A 24,016-nucleotide genomic window follows, 5' to 3' on the forward strand; every position below is an offset into this window, starting at 1 on the left:
TTGATGGACTCCTGATTTGGTGGGGATGGGTGCACAAACCACAAATTACAATTCAGTACGAATGAGATGTAAATATGGATATATATTAGAGTATATTAAAGAATTATCACACCTAAACACCTAAGAAAAGTAACAATAATGGTATTTTGGCTATGTAAAAAAATGTCCTTAACTTTAAGGGAGGCATGTGACATATTGAGGGGTAAAATGTCATAATGTCCATAGCTTAGTTTCAAACAGTTCAGTTGGAAATAATATACAAATATATCTCATTTTATTGAGCTTCATTTTATTCTGCTTCATAGTTATTTTTTTAAATATCTGGAAATGTTTATTTCTCCTTTATTTTTTAAATATATAGTTCCAGGGTCTAGAATTCTAGTTTGATAGTTTTTTTCCTTCAGTAGAAGCATACCTTGTTTTATTTCACTTTTCATTGTGCTTCAGATAATAATGTGCTTTCTTGCAAATTGAAAGTTTGTGACACCCTGCATCATCCAAGTCTATTGGTACCATTTTTCAAACAGCACTCTGTGCTCACTTTGTGTATCTGTACCATACTTTGGTAAGTCTTGCAATATTTCAGCCTTTTTCATTGTTATTATATCTGCTACAGTGATCTGTGATCAGTGATTTGTGATGTTACTATTGTAATTGCTTTGGGGCGCCACAAATCATGTCAATGTAAGACAATGAACTGAATAAATGTTGGGTGTGTTCTGACTGCTCCACCATCCAGTCCTCATCCCCCTCTCTTTCCCTCTCCTTGGGTCTCCGTATTTCCTGAAACACAATCATTATTAAATGAAATTAGGCCAATTAATAACCTTACAGTGGCCTCTAAGTGTTCAAGTGAAAGGAAGACTCACACAACTCCCACTTTAAATCAAAAGCGAGAAATGATTAAGATTAGTAGGGAAGGCACGTCAAATGACAGGAAAGCAAAACAGCCTTATTAGCTGACACACACAGTTTTACTAGTCTGGATAGATCAAACTAACCACATTTCCTTATACCAAAGTCCAATCTAGAGCAAGGCCTTAACTCTCTCCAATTCTATGAAAGCTGAGGGAAGTGAGCAAACTGCAGAAGAAAAGTCGGATGCTAGCAGAGGACAGCTCAGGAAGTTAAAGAAAGCCACCTCCATAACATAAAAGTGCATGGTGAAGCAGCAAGTGCTAATGTGGAAGGTGCAGCAAGTTATCCAGAAGATCTAGCTGATGAAGGTGTCTACACTCAACATCAGGTTTTCAGTGGCAACGAAACAGCCTTCTATTGGAAGAAGATGGCATGTGGGACTTTCACAGCTAGAGAAGAGAAATCAACGCCTGGCTTCAAAGCTTCAAAAGATGGCCTGATTGTCTTAAGGGTAATGCAGCTGATGACTTTAAGCTGAACTCAGTGCTCATTTACCAATCTGAAAGTCTTAGGGTCTTTAAAAACTATGCCAAATCTACTCTGCCTGTACTGTGGCAATCAAACAAAACCTGGATGACTGACAGTATATCTGTTTATAGCATGCTTTAATGAATATTTTAAGCCCACTGTTGAGACCTACTGCTCAGAAATAAGGATTCCTTTTGCTTACTGACAGTGCATCTAGTCACCCAAGAGCTCTGATGATGTACAAGACTAATGTTGTCTCCACACCTTCTAACACAACATTCATACTGCAGTCCATGGATGAAGGAGTCACTTCAACTTTCAAGTCTTTGTGTACAAACATGTATCTTAAAGTCCTAAGAACAGTGACATTCCAACAGCCACCCCAGCACACCCACTGTTCTGTTAAAAAATTATATCCGGCTGCGTACAGTATCTCACACCTGTAATCCCAGCACTTTGGGAGGCCGAGGTGGGCAGATCATCTGAGGTCAGGAGTTCAAGACCAGCCTGACCAACATGGTGAAACCCCCATCTCTACTAAAAATACAAAATTAGCTGGGCGTGGTGGCGCATGCCTGTAATTCCAGCTACTCATGAGGCTGAGGAGAACCCAGGAGGCGGAGGTTGCAATGGGCTGAGATTGTGCAATTGCACTCCAGCCTGGGTGACAGAGTGAAACTTCGTCTCAAAAAAGAAAAAAAGAAAAATTATTTCCATTTGTATTTGTATACATTTATTGAGTGCAAGTATAATTTTGTTACATGCATAGATTGTGTAGTGGTGAAGTTAGGGCTTTTAGGGTATCCGTCAGCCAAATAAAGTACATTACACCCATTAAGTAATTTCTCATCATCCACCCACTCCCACCCCACAACTTTTCTGAGTCCCAATTATCTATCATTCCACACTCTATGTCCATGCATACACATCATTTAGCTCCCACTTAGAAGTGAGAATATGAGGTATTTATTTTCCTGTGTCTGATTTGTTTCACATAAGATAATGTCCTCCAGTTCCATCTGTGTTGCTACAAAAGACATGACTGTATTCTTTTTCATGGCTGAATAGTATTCCATTGTGTATATATACCACATTTACTTTATCCAGTCATCTGCCGATAGACAATTAGGTTGATTCCGTATCTTTGCTACTGTGAATAGTGCTGTGATAAACACAGAACTGCAGGTATCTTTTCGAGATAATGATTTCTTTGGCTTTGAGCAGATACCTAGTACTAGGATTGCTGGATGGAATGGTAGTTTTATCTTCAGTTCTTTGAGAACTCACCACACTGTTTTCCCTAGAGGCTAAACTAATTTACATTCCCACCACCAGTGTATTATAGTTCCTTTTTCTCTGCATCCTTGCCAACATCTGTTTTGGTTTTTTTTTTTTTTGTCTTTTTAATAGTAGTCATTCCAATTGGAGTAAGATGATATCTCCGTGTGATTTTAAGTCACATTTCTCTGATTAATAATGTTGAGCATTTTTTCAAGTGCCTATTGGCCATTTGTATTTCTTTTGAAAAACGTCTATTCATGTCCTTTGCTCATGTTTTAATGGGATTATTTACCATTATTTTTTTAATTGTCTGAGTTCCTTGTAAATTCTGGACGTTAGTTCCCATTGGATGTATAGTCTGCAAATATTTTCTCCCACTCTGCAGGCTACTTACTCTGTTCTTTCTTTCACTGTGCAGAAGCTTTTTAGTTCAACTAAGTCCCGTTTGTCTATTTTTGTTTTTGTTGCCTGTGCTTTTGAGGTTTTAGTCACAAATTTTTTGTCTAGACCAATGGCCAGAAGTTTTCCCTAGGCTTTCTTTCAGTAGTTTGATAACTTCACATCTTACATTTAAGTCCTGAATCCATCTGGAGTTGATTTTTGAGACGAAAGGGTTCTGTTTCATTATTCTACATGTGGCGATCGATTTTCCCAGCACCATAATTGAAGGAAGGCATCCTTTCCCCACTCTGTGTTCTTGTCAACTTCGTCAAAGATCAGTTAACTGTAAATATGTGGCTTTATTTCTAGGTTCTCCATTCCGTTCCACCGATGGATGTGGCTGTTTTTCTATCAGTACCATGCTGTTTTGGTTATTACAGGCTTGCAGTATAAGTTGATGTCAGGTAATGTGGTGCCTACAGCTTTGTTCCTTTTGCTTAGGATTGCTTTGGGTATTCGGGCTTTTTGGTTTCACATGAATTTTAGAATTGTTTTTGCTAGTTCTGTGAAGAATGTTTGTTTTGTTTTGTTTTGTTTTTGAGACAGAGACTCACTCCATTGCCCAGGATGAAGTGCAGCAGCACGACTTTGGCTTACTGCAGCCTCCATCTCTTGGGTTCAAGCGATTCTCCTGCCTCAGCCTCCCAAGTAGCTGGGACTACTGCCACCACATCCCACTAATTTTTGTATTTTTAGTACAGACAGGGTTTCACCATGTTGGCCAGGCTGGTCTCGAACTCCTGACCTCAGGTGATCCACCTGCCTTTGCCTCCCAAAGTGCTGGCATTACAGGCATGAGCCACTCCACCCAACTGACATTGGTATTTTGACAGGGATTGCCTTCAATCTGTAGATTGCTTTGGGTAGTGTATTAGGCTATTCTTGCACTGCTCTAAAGAAATACCTCAGGCTGGGTAATTTACAAAGAACAGAGGTTTAATTGGCTCACAGTTCTGCAGGCTGTACAGGAAGCATGATGCTGGCACCTGCTTGGCCTCTGGCGAGGCCTCATGACGTAAGGCAAAGCAGGAGCAAGGACATCACTTGGCAAGAGCAGGAGCAAGAGAGAGAGTGGAGAGATGTCACACATTTTTAAACAACCAGATCTCACATGAACTTGCTCATCATCAAGGGGATGGTGCTAAGCCATTCAGGAGGGACCCACCCCCATGATCCAGTCCCCTCCCACCAGGCCCCACTTCCAACACTGGCGATTGCATTTCAATATGAGATTTGGAGGAGACAAACAACCCATATCAGGTTGTATGGTCATTTTGACAAAACCGATTCTTCCAATCAATGAGCATGGGATGTTTTTCCATTTGTCTGTGTCATCTACAATTTCTTACATCAGGGCTTTGTAGTTCTTATAGAGATCTGTCACCTCCTTGGTTAAATACATTTCTAGGTGGATTTTTTCTTTTTTTGAAGATAGCTTTCTTGATTTGGTTTTCAGTTGGATCATTATTGGTGTATGGAAATGCTATTCATTTTTGTACATTGATTTTGTATTGACACTTTACTGGATTATTTGTCAAATTTAAGAGGTTTTTGGTGGCATCTTTAGGTTTTTCTAAAAATAAGAGAGATCATGTCATCAGGGAATAGGGTATTTTGACTTTTCCAATTTGGATGCTTCCATCAAGTCTCATTAATTTAAGAAATACAGCCAGGCACAATGGCTCATGCCTGTAATCTCAACATTTTGGGAGGCCCAGGTGGGAGGACCATCTGAGGCCAAGACTTTGCAACCAGCCTGAGCAATACAGTGAGATGCTAACTCTAAAAATAAAAATAAAAAATTAGGCTAGCCTGAGCCAGGCTCAGATGTTCTTTCAGCATTTCTTGGCAACGAATAATTTTTAATTAAGGTGTATACATTGCTTTTTTACAATGTCATTGCACACTTAACGACTACAGTATATTGTAAACATAACTTTATATGCACTATGAAACTAAAAAAAGAAAAACAAAAGAAATACATTTTGTAAGGCTGTAACTACCATAGACAGTGATCAGATTCTTCTGATAGATCTGAGCAAAGTAAATTGGAAACCTTCTGGAAAGGATGCATCATTCTAGATGCCATTAAGAAAACTGATGATTCATGGGAGGACGTCAAAATACCAACATTAACAGGAATGTGGAAGAAGCTGATTCCAGCCCTCATGGATGACTTTGAGGGGTTCAAGACTTCAGTGGAGGAACTAACTGCAGATGTGATAGAAACAGCAAGAGAACTACAATTAGAAGTGGAGCTAAAACTTGAATGGATGAAAAGCTGCTTCTTATGGATGAGGAAACGAAGTGGCTTTTTTTTTTTTTTTTTTTTTTGAGACAGGGTCTTGCTCTGTTGCACAGGCTGGTGTGCAGTGTCACAGCTCACTGCAGCCCTGACCTCCCCGACTCCAGCAATCCTCCTGCTTCAGCTTCCCAAATCACCACGCCCGGCCAACCTTTATATTTTTTTTTAATGAGATTTTGCCATGTTGCCGACGCTGCTCTTGAATTCCTTGGTGCAAGCAATCCTCCTGCTTCAGCCTCCCAAACTGCTGGGATTATAATCGTGATCCCGTTACACCTGGACAGAAAGTGGCTTCTTGAGACGGAATCTACTCCTAGTGAAGATGACGTGAATATTATTGAAGTGGCAACAAAGGACTCAGAATATTACAAAAACTTAGTTGATAAAGCAATGATAAGCAACTTAGATAATAGTTGATAAGCAATTAGTTGATAAAGGGTTTGAAACAACTGACTCCAATTTTGAAAAATGTACTATGGTGAGCAAAATGTTATCAAATAGTATCACATGCTAAAGTGAAATCTTTCATGAAAGGAAGAGTCCATCGATGCGGCAAACTTCACTGATGTCTTATTTTAAGAAATTGCCTCAGCCATCCCAAACTTCACCAACCAACCCTTATCAACCACCCTTACTCGTCAGCAGCCATCAACATGGAGGCAAGACCCTCCACCAGCAAAAAGATTACAACTCTCTAAAGGCTCAAATGTTCTTTAGCAATTTTTAGCAATAAATAATTTTTAAATTAAGGTATATACATTTTTTAGACATAATGCCATTGCACACAATAGACTACAATATATTGCAAACATAACTTTATATGCACTGTGAAACTAAAAAATTTATGTGACTCACTTATTTCGCTTTATTGTAGTGGTCTAGAACCAAAGCCACAATCTCTAAGGTATGTCTGTACATGTATTTATAGATAAAGCAAATATGGCAAGATACCAACAAACGTTTTATCTACAGGATCATGATACAAGTGGTTTACTACTACCAGATTTTCTGCATACTCGAAATTGTCTGATAATAAAAAGTGGGAGGTGGGGGGAAACAGCTCCAATTCTATAGGGAAAGAGAAAATCAACCTGAAACCAACGCTGTAAGAAATGCAGAGTATCAAACATGACTTTATTTTAATACAGCACCTATTAGTTTACCCCTTTGGTACCAATAAAGTAAATGAGAAACAAAAGCTCCACCTAAAACATTGCTTAAAAGATTCAATCTCTAATGCAATCCAATTATTTAAGATAAGTCTTTAACAGCTAGTTTCTCAAAACAGGCACATGGATAACCATTCTATAATGATACCAGATACAACATAATTCAATAAGATTCAACATGTTTATATTTTAACCAAACAACAAATCAATCTGTAAACCATCCACGTTAACTTTGTAATTTCACCTTTTCTCCACAGAGATTGCAAGATCACAAATTTTCTTCAACTTGATAATATACTAGGAAAATTACGGACTAGTATAATTGGGCATCAATAGATTTGTTAAACATTTGCAATTATGCACAAAGCTTCAATTACTCAAGGAAATGTATCGACTTTTTTTCAGTACAGAGCTCTGGCTCCTTATTTTTTCCTCTCACCATAGTTTAAAAAAATACAAAACTCATGCTAAAATGAGAATTTTCAGTTAGCTTATAAACACTGATTAGTAGCACTCCATACAAATGAAAAAATAATCACACCATCAAACTTTCTACGATATTAAAATTTGACATCAAACTAAAAAACATTGCATAAGACAACTAACAAATCACTAAATTGCCACATAATCCAGCAACAAATTTTGCAACAAGGAAATCTCAAGCAAATAACCCAACTGTTAGTTCCCTTTGGGCATCAAGGTCAAACTACAAAAGTAAATTTGTAACTTTTCAAGATCTATGCTGTTTTACCAAATGTATTTCTTTTTTGTAAGAGAGTAATTTTTTCTGTCCAGTACTAGTACGCAAAAAGTAAAGGTATCTGAAGCCATCCTTTAAATTTTTTTTTAAGCCAAGAAAATGGTTTGGCAAAAGACATCGAAGATCTTACTTAAGGAAAACTAAACTGCGTCTATGTGTTTAGAATTTGTCCCATTAAAGAAACTGCCCAGTTAGTCTCATTTTCTCAACGTATTTATTTTTGCAAGAAATACTGTCTTCGAACCAAGCCTTCCTGGATTACTAGCTTCATGACCTTGGACAAATGCCTTAATCTCTCTGGGCCTCAAGTTTTCATCTGTAAAATGGGGCGATATACCCACTTCACTGGGCTGGGAAGATGAAGAGAAATAAGACATAACAACTGCCGGGCGCAGACTAAGGGCACCGTAAGTGCTACCTAAATATTCCGTGAAAAGGGGGAAACAACATTACATCAAAAGATTACCACACTGTGACAGTGCAAAGACAAGCACTTTTTCGTTCACTGCATGTACCATTTCTGCTTCATCGCAAGACCAGCTGCAACCTTCCTTCTAAAATCTCTGCAGGGTACGTGTCTGACAGCTAACAGCCCAGCAGCCTATTTCGCGCTGACCTGGGCTTCAGGACGGGATGTAGGGGGCCCAAGGTCCGCCCTCCCTCAGTTAGGCAATCACCCAGCGAAATCTCCGCCCCTGGAGCGGCGCTTAGGCCGCCGCCAGCCCCCTCCCGGCGCCCAGCCCGCGGCCCCCCACACACGCGCGCGCGCGCGCGCGCACACGCACACACACACACACACACACACACGCGCACACGCGCGCGCACGCACACACGCACGTACCGGCAGCTCCGCAGGGACGTAGAGAGCCGCAGGCCCAAGGAGGGGCCGCCCCCGCCGAGCCCGCCCCTCCGCCCCAGCGCGGCCTGTCACCGCGGCCCCCGGTCGGGGGCGGCCGCGGGGCCCCCGGGGGCCGGAGGGGCGCGCGAGGAGTCGGGCGCGGGCCTCGGGGCCAGGCCCGTCCCTCTTTCACATGAAGCCTGGGCCGGGCGGGGTGGCGGGCGCGTCAATCCTCGCGGCCGGCCGGGTCCTCCTGGCGCTCCTCGGTGCTTCTGGCCGCTGCAACCCCGAGGCCCGCGGGGAGTCGGGCAGGAAAGGGGGAAGCCGCGGGCCCGCGTCGCCAGAGACCGGAGAAGAGGCGGGAGTGGCGACTCCGCGGACAGGGGAGCCGAGCTTCCTGGTCGTAGTCTTCGTCGCCGCCGCGGGCCGTGCAATCCCCGAACGCTGCGCCCACCCGCCGCGGCACCCTCGTCAGGCGCCGCCGCTGAGGGCAGGCAGCCCGGCCGCCACTACACACGGACTCGTGACGTCGGGCGTAGCGCGGCGCACGTCACGGCCGCTCGCTCGTGCGCGCGCACCCCTCCGCCCGCCGGTAGCGGAACCCGTCGCGGGCGCGCGCCCGGCTCTGGGGAGTGGGTCGGCGCCTGCGCAGAGGCCCGCCACGCCCACACAGACGCCCGGCCCCCACCGGCCTGACGGCGCGGGGATTCCCAGTCCTGGCTCCGCCCCGGCCTCGGCACCGCCCCATGGCCTCGGGCAGCCTGCGCTGTTCCGTGTGCGCGGCGCATACGTACCTGGGTTGTCTCGATCCCAGACATCCGAGTAGATCCCGTGAAAAGTCTCCCACGTGGGTTGCGGACGGGGCCCAAGGGTAGCAGGGGTAGCAGAGGCAGTGACGGACTGAGTCTGTGGCAGGTCGTTTGCAAAGAGAAAAGCCATCTGCCTCTTAATTTATGGCTCAAGTTTCAGAATTTTATTCCCAAGGGACTTTAGAAATTACTTCAGGCTTGCCACCTAACCTTAAACCACCCCCTTGGAGACCGGCTAAGTGTTATTTGTGTTTTCTGTTTAGTTTTTATCACCATCGATACTTGGTTGTAACAATGGTTGTGTACATTGGTTGGCCCAGCAAGTATTACTTCTCCAGCTTAACAGATGTGGAAACTTCAGCCCAGAGACATGAGTTGACACCCCACCCCCAAAGCTAGAGTCTAAAACCCTTTCCTTCGCTCCTCATCGCCCACAGGATAAAATGCAAATTAATCAGACTAGCGGTGAGGCCCTCCGTGGTGTGCCTAACCGGCATCCCGAGGTTTTCACCCTACTTTGATCCAGAAAGCATCTTTCCGCCCCTTCTCTTCTCCCTTCCTTAAATACCCCTTACAACTTCCTGTACCATTCCTCCCTGTTTAGCTTCTACTTGGTTTCTTGGTACATGCTGGATCCACCCCTTTCATGCCTATTCCAGACCATATTTCCACTGCAGCATTTGAGATGAGAGAGATGGGAATGGGACTCACCGACCCAGAGGTAAGGAGCTATCCCAACTTGGGTTGATGGTCAAGGGAGCTGGCACTTGTGCGGCAGAGACTGAGGGAGAAACTGTTGTGCAGTGTCAAACTATCTCTGGGCTTCCTCCAGGAATATTACAGATTCATTAACAGAGGTGTCAAAGGCACAGGAACAAGGATGTGCACCTCAGAAACACAGAGCTCAGTGGAAAATCAGTTTGCTTCTATTTGTTTAAAAAATGGAGGACTTTTATGCATAAATCTAAGACCTTCTTGAATCTAACATTCAAAGATCCGTATGCCACAGAAAGGAGGGTCTCAGAATGCCTGAGGATAGTATTTAAATCTGAAACATCGATATTGTTCGCCACAGTTATAGGGTCACCACAAACCAAGCATTCAATAAAAACGTGTTTGTTTACTAAGTAATCCAGAGATAAATTTTTTCCCCTCATAGTTCTGCTCATTTCTCCACTTCCTTCCCTCATTTACCACCCCTGGGGACTTCATTCACCTCTGGGTTCCTCAGAAACATCCCATGCGTATAGTTATAATAGCTATTCTTTCTTTTTTGCCATTCTCTTTTATATTGGTGACTTTTCCTCTTGCTTAGATGTTAAATCTCTGACATCTTTGGTTGTTTTAGTATATATGATTACAAATTAGTGATCTTGGGATTTTTTTCTTGATGAAACCATCATTCAATGAATATTTTTTCACCTTCCTACTCTGTACCTGAGATTACAGTGATAAAATTATATAGTCCCCACTGCCCAGGAACTCAGAATCCTGTGAGGAAGGCAGACAGGTAAATGGAAAATGATAACACACTGTGACCTGCATCATGGGAGGGATGTGTATCAGGTGCCACAGCGGCAAGAGGAAGATGTCACAGGTGTGCCTGGGGAAGTGAGAGATGACTTCAGAGAGGAGATGTGGCGTGTTCCTTTTCTGTTGCTGCATAACAACAAACCGCCACAGACTTAGTGACTTAAAACAGTGTCAGTTTATTAGCTCCCAGTTATATGGATCAGAAGTTTGCACAGGGGCAAGGTTGAGTTCTCTACTCAGGGTATATTGCAAGGCTGAAATCAAAGTATCAGCTGGGCTGACTTCTTGCAAAGATCTTCCAAGCTCGTTCTTCTTTTAGGCACAATTCAGTTTTCTGTGGTTGTAGGATTGACATCCCCATTTCCTGAGCCTGCCTACAGTTCCGGAGGTCACCTGCATTCCTTCCATCCTTCCACATGACCCCTTCCATCCTGAAAGCCAGCGACAGAGACCTTCTTGCGTGCCAAACATCCTCCTACATCAGATCTCTGTCTAACTTCCTCTTTTGCTCCCAGCCAGAGAAAACTCTCTGCTTTTATTTTTATTTTATTTTATTTATTTTATTTTTTTGAGATAGGGTCTCACTCTGTCGCCCAGGCTGGAGTGCAGTGGTGCAATCTCGGCTCACTGCAATCTCCATCTCCCAGGTTCAAGAAATTCTCCTGCCTCAGCCTCCTGAGTAGCTGGGATTACAGGCGTGCGCCACCACGCCGGCTAAGTTTTGTATTTTTAGTAGAGATGAGTTTTTACCATGTCGGTCAGGCTGGTCTCGAACCCCTGACCTCGTGATCCACCCACCTTGGCCTCCCAAAGTGCTGGGATTACAGGCGTGAGCCACCGCACCCAGCTTTGAAAGAGTGCATGTGATTAGATCAGGCACACTGACAATCTGTTCTTAACATCAACATTGTCACATAACATAGCCTGATCATAGGTGTATAATTCGTTATATTCACAGTACTGAGGGTTATGCAGGCTATGTACACCACCCGTCACGGATCTGCAGGGACATCTTAGAATCTTGCTGGCCACATATCGTGCCATGGCTGGCAACTGAAACTTGAATGGGGGTAGTTAATTGCTGGAAGAAATAAGGATGGAGGAGTCTGCATTCCAGGCAGAGGGAATCCTGTGTGTCCAAGCTTGGAATTATGAGGGAACATGCCCTGCCTAGGAATGGCAAGAGTTGCTGGCCACTGGGTTTTGGGAGAAATGCAGGCAGGGGTGAAGCTAGAGAAGGAAGAGAGCTGCCAGGAGATTGGGAAGGAAGGATAGTAGAGCGGGCCAAACTGCTAGGAAGGGAGATAAAGGTCTAAAGGTCTGAACCACAGCTGTGGCCATGAAAATGATATGAGTACTGTTCGTTGGGATTCATTCAACTGCAATGAACAAGACACCTGGCCCAAAACAGCTTAAACCGTGAGATTAATTTTATCACATAACAAAAATCCAGTAGAGGGGTCCAAGGTTGGTTAGGGCTGTGAACAGGCATATTGAGAATCCAAAGATGGCCATCTCAGCTCCAAACATCATGACTTCCTACACAGAAAAGAAGGGGGAACCGTCCCTCTGTTTCTTTCCCTCACTCTTTTTTAAAATAAATTTTTTGTTTTAGAATGTTGACGAAAGAGTCAAACTCTGTAATTGAAGAGATTTGTTCTGAGCCAAGTATGAGTGACCATGGCCTGTGATACAGCCCTCGGGAGATCCTGAGAACATGTGCCCAAGATAGCCAGATTACAGCTTGGTTTTATACATTTTGGGGAGACATAAAGCACCAAGCAATACATGTAAGGTGTACATTGGTTCAGAAAGTCAGGACAACTGGAAGTGGGGACTTCCAAGTCATAGATGGATTCAAAGATTTTCTGATTGGCAATTGGTTGAAAGAGTTACTATCAATAGAAGATAATGTCTGGGTTATGGTAAGGGGTTGTGGAGACTGAGGTTTTGTCATGTGGATGAAGCCTCCCGATAGCAGGCTTCAGAAAGAATAGATCGTATGTGTTTCTTATCGGACTTAAAGAGTCTGTTCTATCAGGAATTCCAAAAGGGAAGAGGGTAGAATGAGGCATGTCCGGCTACCCCTTTCCATCACAGCCTGAAGTAGTTTTTTCAGGTTAACATTGGAGTGCCCTTGGCCAAGAGGAAGGATCTATTCAGGTGGTTGGGGGGCCTTAGAATTTTATTTTTTGTTTACAAGAACAGTTTTAGATTTAAAGAAAAAGTGAGACGATAGTACAGAGACTTCTATACCCACATTCAGCGTTCATATTCTCCTATTGATATGGTTTGGCTTTGTATCATCACCCAAATCTCATGTCAAATTGTAATTCCCAGTGTTGGAGGAGGGGCCTTGGTGGAGGTGATTGCCTCATGGGGTGGATTTCCCCCTTGCTCTTCTTGTGATAGCAAGTGAATTCTCACAAGATCTGGTTGTTTAAAAGTGTGTAGCCCTTCCCCCTTTGATGTTTCTCTCTCCTACTCTGCCACGGTAAGATGTGCCTGCTTCCCCTTTACTTTCTACCATGATTTAAGTTTCCTGAGGCCTCCCAGCCTTGCTTTCTGTACAGCCTGTGTAACTGTGAGTCAATTAAACCTCTTTTCTTCATAAATTACGCAGTCTCAGGTAGTTCTTCATAGCAGTGTGAGAACAGACTAATACACCGCTTATTGTGAACTTGTATTAGTATAGTACATTTGTCATAACTAGTGAACCAATATTGATGCATTATGATTAACTGAAGTCCATACTTTATTTAGATGTCCTCAGTTTTCTCCTAATGCCCTTTTTCTGTTCCAGGATCTCATCCAGGAGACCACACTATGCTTAGTCATCATGTCTCCTTAGGCTTCTCTTGGCTGTGAGTTCCCCTTGTTTTTGATGGCCTTAACAGTGCTGAGGAGTACTGGTTAGGTGTTTGGTAGAATAGTCTTCAATTGTGAATCATCTAATGTTTTTCTTATGATGACACTGAGGTTATGAGTTCTGGGGAAGGAGACCACTGAAGTAAAGTGCCATCTTTATCACATCCTATCAAAGGGAGTCCATTGTCTTAGTCCATTTTGTGCCACTATAACAAAATACCACAGACTGGGTAATGTGTAATGAACAGAAATTTATTTCTCACAGTTCTGAAGCCTGGGAAGTCCAAGATCGAGGGACTGACGTCTGGCAAGAACCTTCTTGCTGTGTCATCCTGGGGGGGAAGGGCAAAGAAAAGATGAGAGAAAGAGGAAGAAGAGTCAAACTCATCCTGTTATAAGGTACCCATTCCCTAGATAATGACATTAATCCATTCATGAGGGCTCTGCCCTCGTAACTTAATCATAACTTCAATACCTCTTAAAGGTCCCACCTCCTAACACTGTTGCATTGGGGATCAACTTTCCAAAACATGACCTTTGGGGGACATATTCAAACCATAGCAGGTATGTACTGTCAGTATGATTTATGACTTGGTGTTGAGCTTGATCACCTGCCTGACACAGTGTTTGTCAGGTTTCTTCCCCGTAAAGCTACTCTCTATTCACCTCTTTCCATACTATACTCTTTGCAAGGAAGTCACTATGCCCAGCCCACACCTAAGGAGTGGGGAGCTATGCTCCACCTCCTTGAGTTCAAAGTATCTGCACAAATTACTAGAAATTCTTCTGCATGTGAGATTTGTCTCTTCTCCCCTGTTTACTTATTATGTAATCTTTTATTTATATTAATATAGACTTGTGGGTATATATTTTATGCTCTGGGTTATAATCTAATACTAACATTACTTATTTTGTTGCTCTAATTATTCTGGGTTTGGCCATTGGGAGCACTTTGATTTGTCTCCTGTGTCCCTTCGATACACCTCATTATGTTTTTTGTGTGTGTGTGTTTTTGTTTGTTTGTTCATTTGTTTTTTTACATTTCAGCACTTCTTTGCTTTCTGGCACTGCCAGCACTCCAAGATCATCTTGAATATTTCCTGTCCCAGTCTAAAATCAGCCATTTTTCCAAAGGACCTTGGTTTCTTTTGTTGCAGAATGGTGTTAGAGACCAGTATCTGGTGCTGGGTGTGCAAAGGATTCTCTTTTCATTATGGATAGTATTTCCCATCAGCCTCCCAGCAGACTACTCATTTTGTTTTTGCAGCAATGTCTGCTAACTGTGCCCCCAAGTTTATTCTCCTCTTCCCATTGTAATCAAATTTTATCTGAGCATATAGGACTCCTATAATAAAGAGTTCATTCCCTAGCTCCCTTGCAACTAAATGTGACCAGGTGACTAAGTACTGGCAAAAGGGAAGTCAACTGAAGTGTGTCCATCCAGAGACCTTCATTGAGAGTCCCTTTCTTAAGAGACTACTGCTTTTACGTCTTTCCTTGTCCCTTCCTCCCACACTGGAGTACTTGCAGGCCATCTTGGAGAGTCAGGACATGGGGCCATACACAGGAATGGTGGCTCTGGGAGCAGAATCCCCTCCCTAATCTGGACCACAGGGCTGTGTACTTTCTCATGGGAGGTGTAAATGACTGTCCCGGTAGCTGAGCCGACTGCTAATAGTATTTTGTTGGCTGAGAATTGGGTCACATGGCTATGACATAGAAGTCAGGATCACCATGATGGGTTCAGCCCACCCGAGGTCCACCTGGGGCTGGGCACACTGCCTGGCTATATCTAAGCAGAAGCCGGGTTAGGTTACAAGGGAGCTGAGAGATGGATGGTTGTTGCCTAGCAGCCAACTGTGTTGGCCCTGAGAAGCTCGTGGAGAGGCAAGACTTGGGGGACCAGAGTAGATTGTAGGGCCTACCCCATATGTAAATGATCTTCCAAAAATCTATTATGATTATCCCCAGGGCCACTTCACTGTTACAAGAAGCAGAACATTAGTAAATCTGATTTTTAAAAGTTCACAGTGCTGCCACAGCCAAACAAAAGTTATTTCTGGGATTTCTGCGTATGGAATGCCCACAAAATTTTCTAAGTGTGGAAAGAGGCAATGTGACAAGGTTTCTAACAGACAGTTGTCTTGAATTCTCTGTAATCTTGATCAGCTCTAATTCTTTTATCCATCAGTTGCTAGTACATTAACTTCTTACTTTAACATTATGTTTGTTATATATTTTCCATTGGTATATATATTTATAATAGAAAATATGGAAAACACAAGAAAAAGAAAAAACTCATTCCTTCTATAGTTCTCTTTCTATTCAGTTTTTCTCTAGTCATAAATCTTTCTTGTGCTGGTATTTTTTTATTTTTAGATACATTTTTAAATAGTTCTTAGGTATGAATAGTTGTGATCTGTCCTATACATGCAATTTTGTATCTTACTCTTTTCACTTAACATGGCATAAGTAGTTTCTTTCTTCTTTTTTTTTTTTTTTTTTTTTTTTTGAGACAGGGTGTCACTTTGTCACCCAGCCTGGAGTACAATAGCATCATCTCAGCTCACTGCAACCTTCACCTCACAGGTTCAAATGATTCTGTCACCTTAGCCTCCCAGGTAGCTGGGATTACAGGTGTGTGCCACCATGCCTGGCTAATTTTTGTGGGTTTTGTTGTTGTTGTTTGAGATGGAATCTCGCTCTGTCACCTAGGCTGGAGTGCAATGGTGTGATCTCAGCTCACTGCAACCTCCACCTCCCAGGTTCAAGCAATTTTCCTGCCTCGGCCTCCTGAGTAGCTGGGATACAGGTGCATGCCAGCACACCCGACTGATTTTTTTTGTATTTTAGTAGAGACGGGGTTTCACCATGTTGGCCAGGCTGATCTCAAACTCCTGACCTCAAGTGATCCACCCACCTCAGCCTCCCAGAGTGCTGGGATTACAGGCGTGGGCCACCGCACCCAGCTAACATAAGTAGTTTCACTTATTTTCTCTTATACTTACAAACATAATTTTCAGTATCTGGAAGTATATTTAAAAATTTAACTTTATTCTAGTTTTTTTAATGAAAGATGTTCATGCAACTATGGACATAGTGCTCTTGATAACTTCTTGGCTGCTGGAAAACGCAATGGCGAGAGAGTGGTTTTTGCCCTTAGTGCTTGAGGTAGAGTGAGCGAGCCCACCGGAGTACCTGTGCTAACTTCAACTCTGAGACGTGAAACTCACACACTTGCCACGGAATGGCTGTCCCTTTCTTGTTCCTTTAGCACTTGTCACAGCTGAACCTAATTTTGCTCACTTTACCAATACAATGCAAAGGAATGTTATGGATTGCTGTTGGGGGAGAGCTTCTATGTAAGAAAAGGACCCAACGGTCCTTCAATCACGTGAGCTATCTGAGTTAGTGCATTCTGAGTGATTATAGTAGAAGATAGGCTTTTAAAACATCAGATTTCTCAGGCAACAAAAACAAAAATAGACAAATGGAACTTAGTAAAACTAAAAAGCTTTTGCACAGCAAAGGAAACAACAGGATGAACAGACCACCTGTTGAATGGGAAAAAATATTTGCAAACTATTCATCCAACAAGGGGCTAATATCCAGAATATACAAGGAACTTGAACAATTCAATAGCAAAAAAATGAATAATCCCATTAAAAAGTGGGCAAGAAACGTAAATAAATAGACATTTCTCATAAGAAGACATATAAATAAATGGCCAATGGTATAAAAAAAAATGCTCAGCATCACTAATCATCCGGAAAAATGCACCAAAACCACAGTAAGTTCTGTATCAAAACAGGTCCATTTAAAAAAATGTTTAAATACAGTGAAATATCATCTTACCTATTATCATGTCTCTTGTTTAAAAGTCAAAAAATAACATGCTGGCCAGGATGTGGGGAAAAGGAAACTCTTTTTTTTCTTTTCTTTTTTTTTTTTTCTCAGATGGAGTCTCGCTCTGTTGCCAGGCTGGAGTGCAGTGGTGCAATCTCGGCTCACTGCAACCTCTGTCTCCCTAGTTCAAGCGATTCTCCTGCCTCAGCCTCCCGAGTAGCTGGGATTACAGGCACACTGTAATCCCACGCCCAGCTAATTTTTGTAATTTTAGTAGAGACGGGGTTTCACCATGTTGGCCAGGATGGTCTCAATCTCCTGACCTCGTGATCCACCCACCTCAGCCTCCCAAAGTGCTGGGATTACAGGCGTAAGCCACTGCATCCAGCCGGAAAAGGAAACTCTTATACACTGTTGGTAGGAATGTAAATTAGTACAGCCACTATGGAAAACAGTATGGAGATTTCTCAAAAGACTCAAAATAGGACTACCATATGATCCAGCAATCTCACTACTATAATCTCACTACTGGGTATTTATCCAAAATAAAGGAGATCAGTATATCAAAGGGATAGCTGCATTCCCATGTTTATTGCAGCACTATTCACAATAGCCAAGATATGGGATCACCCAAGTGTTCATCAACAGTTGAATGAGTAAAGAAAATGTGGTATATATACACAATGCAATACTATGAAGCCACTGAAAAGAATGAAATCTTGTTATTTGTAGCAACGTAGATGATCATTATGTTACGTGAAATACTCGAGGCACAGAAGGAAAAATATTATATGTTCTCATATGTGGAGCTAAAACATTTGATCACGTGGAGGTAGAGAGTAGAATGATAGTTACCAGAGGCTGGGAAGGGTGAGCGGTGAGGAGGAGGAGGAAAGAAAGAGAGCTTGGTTAATGGGTACAAACATACAATTAAATAGAAGGAATAAGTCCTGGTGTTTGATAGCACAGTAGGGTGACTATAATTAACAATAATATATATTTTGGAATGGTTAGAATAAAAGATTTGAAAAGTTTCTAACATAAAGAAACGATAAATGTTCCAAGCGGTAGATATCCTAAATACCCTGATTTAGTCATTGCACATTGTATGCATGTATCAAAATATCACATGTACCTGATAAATATATACAATTATTATGTATCCTCTGGGCACAGTGGCTCGTGCCTGTAATTCCAGCACTTTGGGAGGCCAAGGCGGGCGGATTGCTTAAGCTATAGAGTTGGAGACCAGCCTGGGCAACATGGTAAAACCCTGTCTCTACAAAAAAAAAAAAAAAAGCTTGGGCCTGGGAGGCAGAGGTTGCAGTGAGCTGTGATTGTGCCACTGTACTCCAGTCTGGGCGCCAAAGTGAGACTCTCAAAATAAAAAAAATTACTATTTATTGATAAATTTTTAAAAAAAATATACCACATAGCTAACAAGGATAACCCATTTTTCAGAAGTTGGCTATTTGCTGGGAGCCTACTTAATGTTCTTCAGCACTGCAGCATCCCCCTGACGGTCTGATGGTCTACTCCTTACTTCCAGTGTCTTTGTCTTGACAGCAAGAGGAGAATTGTCTGTTTCTTCCCCTCCTCCTGTTTAATTATCTTACTGTTTTCCTGTAATTTTCAATTCACATATAAGGAAAAAGCGGCAGAGAAAGGTCAGGTGGCTGTCACCAGACCCCAAGGACACTAAATGGAGCAGCCAGAGAGGACCTCAGAGCCACCTGACAGGCTCTCCCTCACTCTGTTCCATGGTACCTCCCAAATGCCCATCCCAGAGCCCCTCCCCATTGCCTAATGCACCAGGGCACCACTCCCTGTCTTGCCAACTTCAGCTGCCCCTCCCAGCATCTGGGCCTCTGCCTCCAAGATCCGCCTTGCCATCCTTGACACCACAGGCTGCCTTCATCCAAGCCCTCCGAGCCCCTCTCTGGGCGGTTTGGAGGATGCTAAACCCTCTCAGTGCACCATCCAGGGGGTCCACATTGCAGAAATGAGTGAGGAGGTAGTTATCGTCATCCTCACAGCTCAGCATACGCCTCGACCCAGTGCAATGTAGGTTCTTCCCCAACTGCTTCCTGCAAGTCAAGTCACAAAGGTTGGCTTTGGTTCTTCACCATGGGCTAGCCTGGCCGAAGCTCAGCTGCGCAGAGTCTGTCCTGAGAAGCAGCAATGCCGCTGTCCCCGGGCCCTCCAGACTGCCAAGGCTGCTCAGTTTGAGAAAGCAGGCTCCCTGTGGCCTCACGCTGCCGGCTGGGCCAGGCAGCTCTGGCCGGGCTGCACTGTGAAGAACGCGAGAGTCGGCAGAGACCTGTGCCTGCGCTTCTCAGCCTGAGTGTCTGGAAGACAGAAAAAGGCATCCTGCTCCCAAGATTATGGTGGAGGCTTGCAGGGTGACACACACGAAAGCCACTGGAGATATACGGCACTTGTTCCCACCCATTGCCCACAACAGGCCCAAGACTGCCTCAGCCCCGGTGGACCCCAGAGCCAGCAGGCTCTTCAGAATGCAGGGCGCCAGACACCATTGGAAGGCGTGGTTCTTTTCAGAGAACCGGACTCTGAGACTGTGGCCTCCCACTATGAGTCACCACCTCTGATTCCTGAAGTCCCCTCCAGGCATTGGCTGTCTCCCAAGCCAGCCAGCTGATCAGCCTTGAGGACAGCAGAGTGTCTGCCAGGAGAGATCTGTGAAGTTTCCCATCACTGTGGCAGTCCACCTTGTGGAGGCCCTGAGGCCACCCTTCTCCATGTGTCCCCACACTGTCCCTGATGTTCCCACCATCCTGGAAAACCAGCCTCCCAGGTCCTCTGTCATGGAAGTAACTCACAGCAAGGCAAAAAGAGCTGAAAGATTTATAAATGTGTAAAATTTACAAAAGTCTTTCTTTCTTTTTTTTTTTTTTTTTTTTTTTTTTGAGGCAGAGTATCACTCTGATGCCCAGGTGGAGTGCAGTGGCACAATTTTGGCTCACTGCAACCTCCACCTCCCGGGTTCAAGCGATTCTCCTGCCTCAGTCTCCCAAGTAGCTGGGATTACAGGTGCCTGCCACCACACCCGGCTAATTTTTGTATTTTTAGTAGCGACAGAGTTTTGCCATGTTGGCCAGGCTGGTCTCGAACTCCTGACCTCAGGTGATCTGCCTGCCTCGGCCTCCCAGAGTGCTGGGATTACAGGCATGAGTCACCCTGCCCAGCCTACAAAGGTGTTTCTGAGTAGAGAAACCACTGCCTGGTTGGACTGACTGCCCAGTTCCACCACCCTGTGGGCCCATGAGTGAGTTCGCTGCGCTTGTTATAGACATCCTACCACCAGCAGCCTGATTTTGCTGAGTCCGTAGCTTACAAGTTCAATCTCATGGCCCCGCCTTTCACCTCACTTGCTGCCTTAAAAACCTGCAGACTGAGGTGGCCTAGAAGCTGTGACATCCCAGTACCCAGAAGTTCATCTCACACCCTGATCTTGGTTTCTAAATGTCATTCTCTACTAAAAGGTACCAAGGCTGGTACAGGAGAAGAGCAGGAGCTTGGAATATCTTATACATGAGAGTAAGGAAGTGCTCAGAGAATCACAGGAGCATGTTAAAAGGACATAGAAGTCAGTTTAATGAGACTGCTTTTGGCCAAAGTTGGAACACATCAAACATTAAAACAATGATGGTAATGGATTAGATTCCGTAGAATAAAATCCTTGAGGATATAGTGATGTAAACGTAACTGAGGAAGAAGGAAAAGCTCTCCCTAACAGAATAATACAACTAGCAAATGGGAAAGGAATGGAGTTAGGAATTCATGGTGGGTATTCAGACTAGCGGGTGAAAGCTTGATGAATCAGATTCTTAGTCTCAATGTCCCTCCTTTCAGTTTAGTAATTATAGTGGAGTAATCGTGACTTTCCAGTGGAGAAACCTGGCCAACACCACCTTCACAAAACTAACAAAATCCTTGCAGACCTGCAGCTTAAGTTCCCAGAAGTCAGCTGCTGAAATGCCTTCAAAGAGTGACCTCTCAGCGTGCGGTGCTTACAACTTGGGCTCAGTGTCAGTCTGTTTCTGCAAGCTACAAACCTGAATGCAGTGGAATTCAGCCCATATGTGGTAATTTATCTACCAGTCAAGGACTTTTGACTCCAAAAATTACCTCTTTTGTACAAGTGACCACCTGGTGTACAGCTCAGACATGGCTTTGAATTTTTGCCATGCTGTGTGAGCTCAGGCAAGCTGCTTCACCTCTCTGAGCTTCAGTCTTTTATCTATAAAATGGGAATGATAACAATATCTTAATTAATGAAACAGCAATTCCAGTGTTAGGTATTTCCTCAGGAGAAATGAAAACATGTCCACACAAATAATTGTACATGTATGTTTCTACATGCTTTATTCATGATAGTCATAAACAGCCTAAATATTCATCAACTGGTTAGCAAAGAAAGGAACAAACCACTGATGACATGAACGAATTTCAGAAGTATTGTGCTCAGTGAAAGAAGCCAGACAAAAATTAACATCTTACATAAATTTCATTTATACGAAATTCTAATAAAGGCAAAACATATAGCCAGGGGCCAAGAGTGGAGGATGGTCTGCAAAGAGGCAAGAACTTCCTGGGTTGATGGGAATACTCTGTGTCATGAACATCGTGACCTGGGCAGGACAACTGTGCAGACAGCAGGCCCAGCCAGGGAGCAAGCTGGCAAGGCGTTCTGCAGCTAAGGTGAGTACCAGGTGACGCAAGGTGGAATAAGAAAAGTGCCCTTTGGAGGAGTCACTTATGAGGGGAATGGGGAGCAGGGCAGCAGGCCCCGTCTGCTGCTGGGAACCGGGCGCACTCCCGCCAGTCGCAGGAGCTGGGTCCGCCCACCCCTTCTGATCCAGTGTCCGGCCGTCATGCCCCCTCCACCGCCCTCGCCTAGCCCCCGCGGGTGGTAAACGTCCAGTCCAGCAGCGTGCCCCTGCTTCCTTCCACACCCCTGGCCTGCCCAGCGCAGCTACGCCCAGCCCGCGTCCGTCCATCCAAGACCGTCCTCGTGAAGGCAGTGCCCTGGCACGCAGGGCTGGGAGCCCTTAGCTGAGGATCGAGCTGACTGCACCAGGAGACGCTGGGAGGAAGGCCGAGGGGCGCAGAGGAGAGGCAAGGAAAAGACAGCAGCCCAAGAATCAGGCCTCCCTGTTACAGCAGGAGTCGCATCTATTTATATATGTTATGTCTTATTGCTCGGCAACCAGCTCTCGGCCCGGGCGTGGGCAGGGAGGAGGGGGTCTCCTGGTGCAGCGGCTTGGCGTGACTCATCCGCCGCGCACTCTGGCCTCCGGGCCTAGGTTAACAGACTCCCGGGTTTCACGCTGGGCCCAGGCGGCCAGGCCCTCCCTGCTGAGGAATCTGGGTTGGGGCAGTGCCAGCTCCCTGCTTCTCACCTGGCCCCAGAAGGGGTAGCGGGAGGAGTGTGGGTTCATAGAGGCAGGTGGACCACCTCTTGGCTCCTGGCTCTGCCACCTGTCCACTGTGTAGCCCTGGACGAGTCACAGCCTCTGACATCAGCCTGCTTATACTGTAAAAGGAGAGTGTGAGATCATGTTGGAGGAGACTGTACAGTGAAATCTAAATGCATTTTAACTCTTCACACACCCTCTCCCATGCATTTGACAGTGAGGAAACTGCAGCCCAGGGCAAAGTTGACTGATTTCCCAAAGTCAACTAATTTGTATTCGGAGGAGGCAGGATTTGAACCAGGGACTCTGTGGTTTAGAGCCCTGTGTATCTTATCACTGTAACGCCTACCTCATGCCCACAAAATGCCTACCCATCCAAGGGGTGCAGAACTTGTAGGTTCCTGGGCTCACCCAGTGGATTCTCTAGAGTCAGCCCCTCCAAGGATGGGGGAGTACAGTATTCTGTCTGGTGTCAGGGTCGTGTGTCTCGTCAGAAAAGCCCTGCCCTGGATGGTCTCAGGAATGAGGTACAGCTGTCTGCCCACCTCAGCCTGCCTCCCCTTGCCCTCAGCCATTCACTTGAGACGCTAACCCCATTATATACCTGAGTCACCTAATAGGGTGTCTTCCAAGCACTGCACAGTGTCCGATTTTGACTACCAGCTTTCTTATGGCTACAGAAATCCCTTGTTTGAGTCAGTGTGGTGGATCCAGATCTGGCCATGTCACTCCTCCACTCACAGCATTTCAATGGCCCCCCTTGCTCACAGGGCTAAATTTAAACTCCAGTATGTGGCAAGCACACAAGGGCCTCCATCATGGCCTCTGCATCTCCAGCCCTCCTTGTCATTGTCATCAGCCACTCTTCTCCAGCCCCCAAATTCTCAGGAGCTCCTTGGACCCTCCCATCCTGCAGGCCTCCATACCAAGCTCTCCTAAGACCCTCCTGGCCTTACCAGGCTGGCATAAGCCTTCCTTCTCCAACAGTGGCACAGCACTGTGCCAGCAGGTTCTCAGAGCTTATTACAACTCGGGGAGGCAGGTCCCACCCCCATTTTATGGGGAAGGAAACTGAAGCTCAGGAAGGTAACCTTCCAAAGGTCACGTTCCCGATTGCCTCAGCACCTCCCCTGCCCACCCTGTGCACATCTCCATTACTGCCGGGTCCTGCCCAGGCGGTGGCTGTTTGTATGTCTGTCTCTCTGGGAGACTGATGCCCCTTCGCCTTGCATGCCTGCTCTCCACCTACTACTATCTAAGGACATTTGCTGAGTAAGTGGATGAATGAACAGATTATGGACAAAACATTTATTTTACAGAGCTTAAGGCCTCCATAATAAGG

At 44.6% G+C, this 24,016-nt stretch overlaps 2 protein-coding genes and 1 long non-coding RNA gene across 3 annotated transcripts in view; 1 reads left to right on the forward strand and 2 right to left on the reverse strand.

Annotated features, from left to right (window-relative positions):
• Positions 1–8,708, reverse strand: part of MAP3K2 (mitogen-activated protein kinase kinase kinase 2) — an 89,116-nt gene extending 80,408 nt beyond the window's left edge. The window contains exon 1 of the mRNA XM_050752532.1: positions 8,184–8,708. The gene's annotated coding sequence lies outside the window, so the exon portion shown is untranslated. The remainder of the gene's footprint in view (positions 1–8,183) is intronic.
• The window catches only part of ERCC3 (ERCC excision repair 3, TFIIH core complex helicase subunit), a 145,324-nt gene extending 121,892 nt beyond the window's left edge, over positions 1–23,432 (reverse strand). Inside the window, exon 1 of the mRNA XM_050752530.1 lies at positions 23,429–23,432. The gene's annotated coding sequence lies outside the window, so the exon portion shown is untranslated. The remainder of the gene's footprint in view (positions 1–23,428) is intronic.
• Positions 13,657–15,051, forward strand: LOC126933080 (uncharacterized). Its single transcript, XR_007718417.1, has 3 exons — positions 13,657–13,789; positions 13,875–13,954; positions 14,438–15,051. It is a non-coding gene; the product is annotated as an uncharacterized LOC126933080 (long non-coding RNA).
• Positions 23,433–24,016: the final 584 nt, after the last annotated feature.

The sequence above is a fragment of the Macaca thibetana genome, chromosome 12 (assembly GCF_024542745.1).
Source record: "Macaca thibetana thibetana isolate TM-01 chromosome 12, ASM2454274v1, whole genome shotgun sequence".
Taxonomy (NCBI): Eukaryota; Metazoa; Chordata; class Mammalia; order Primates; family Cercopithecidae; genus Macaca; species Macaca thibetana.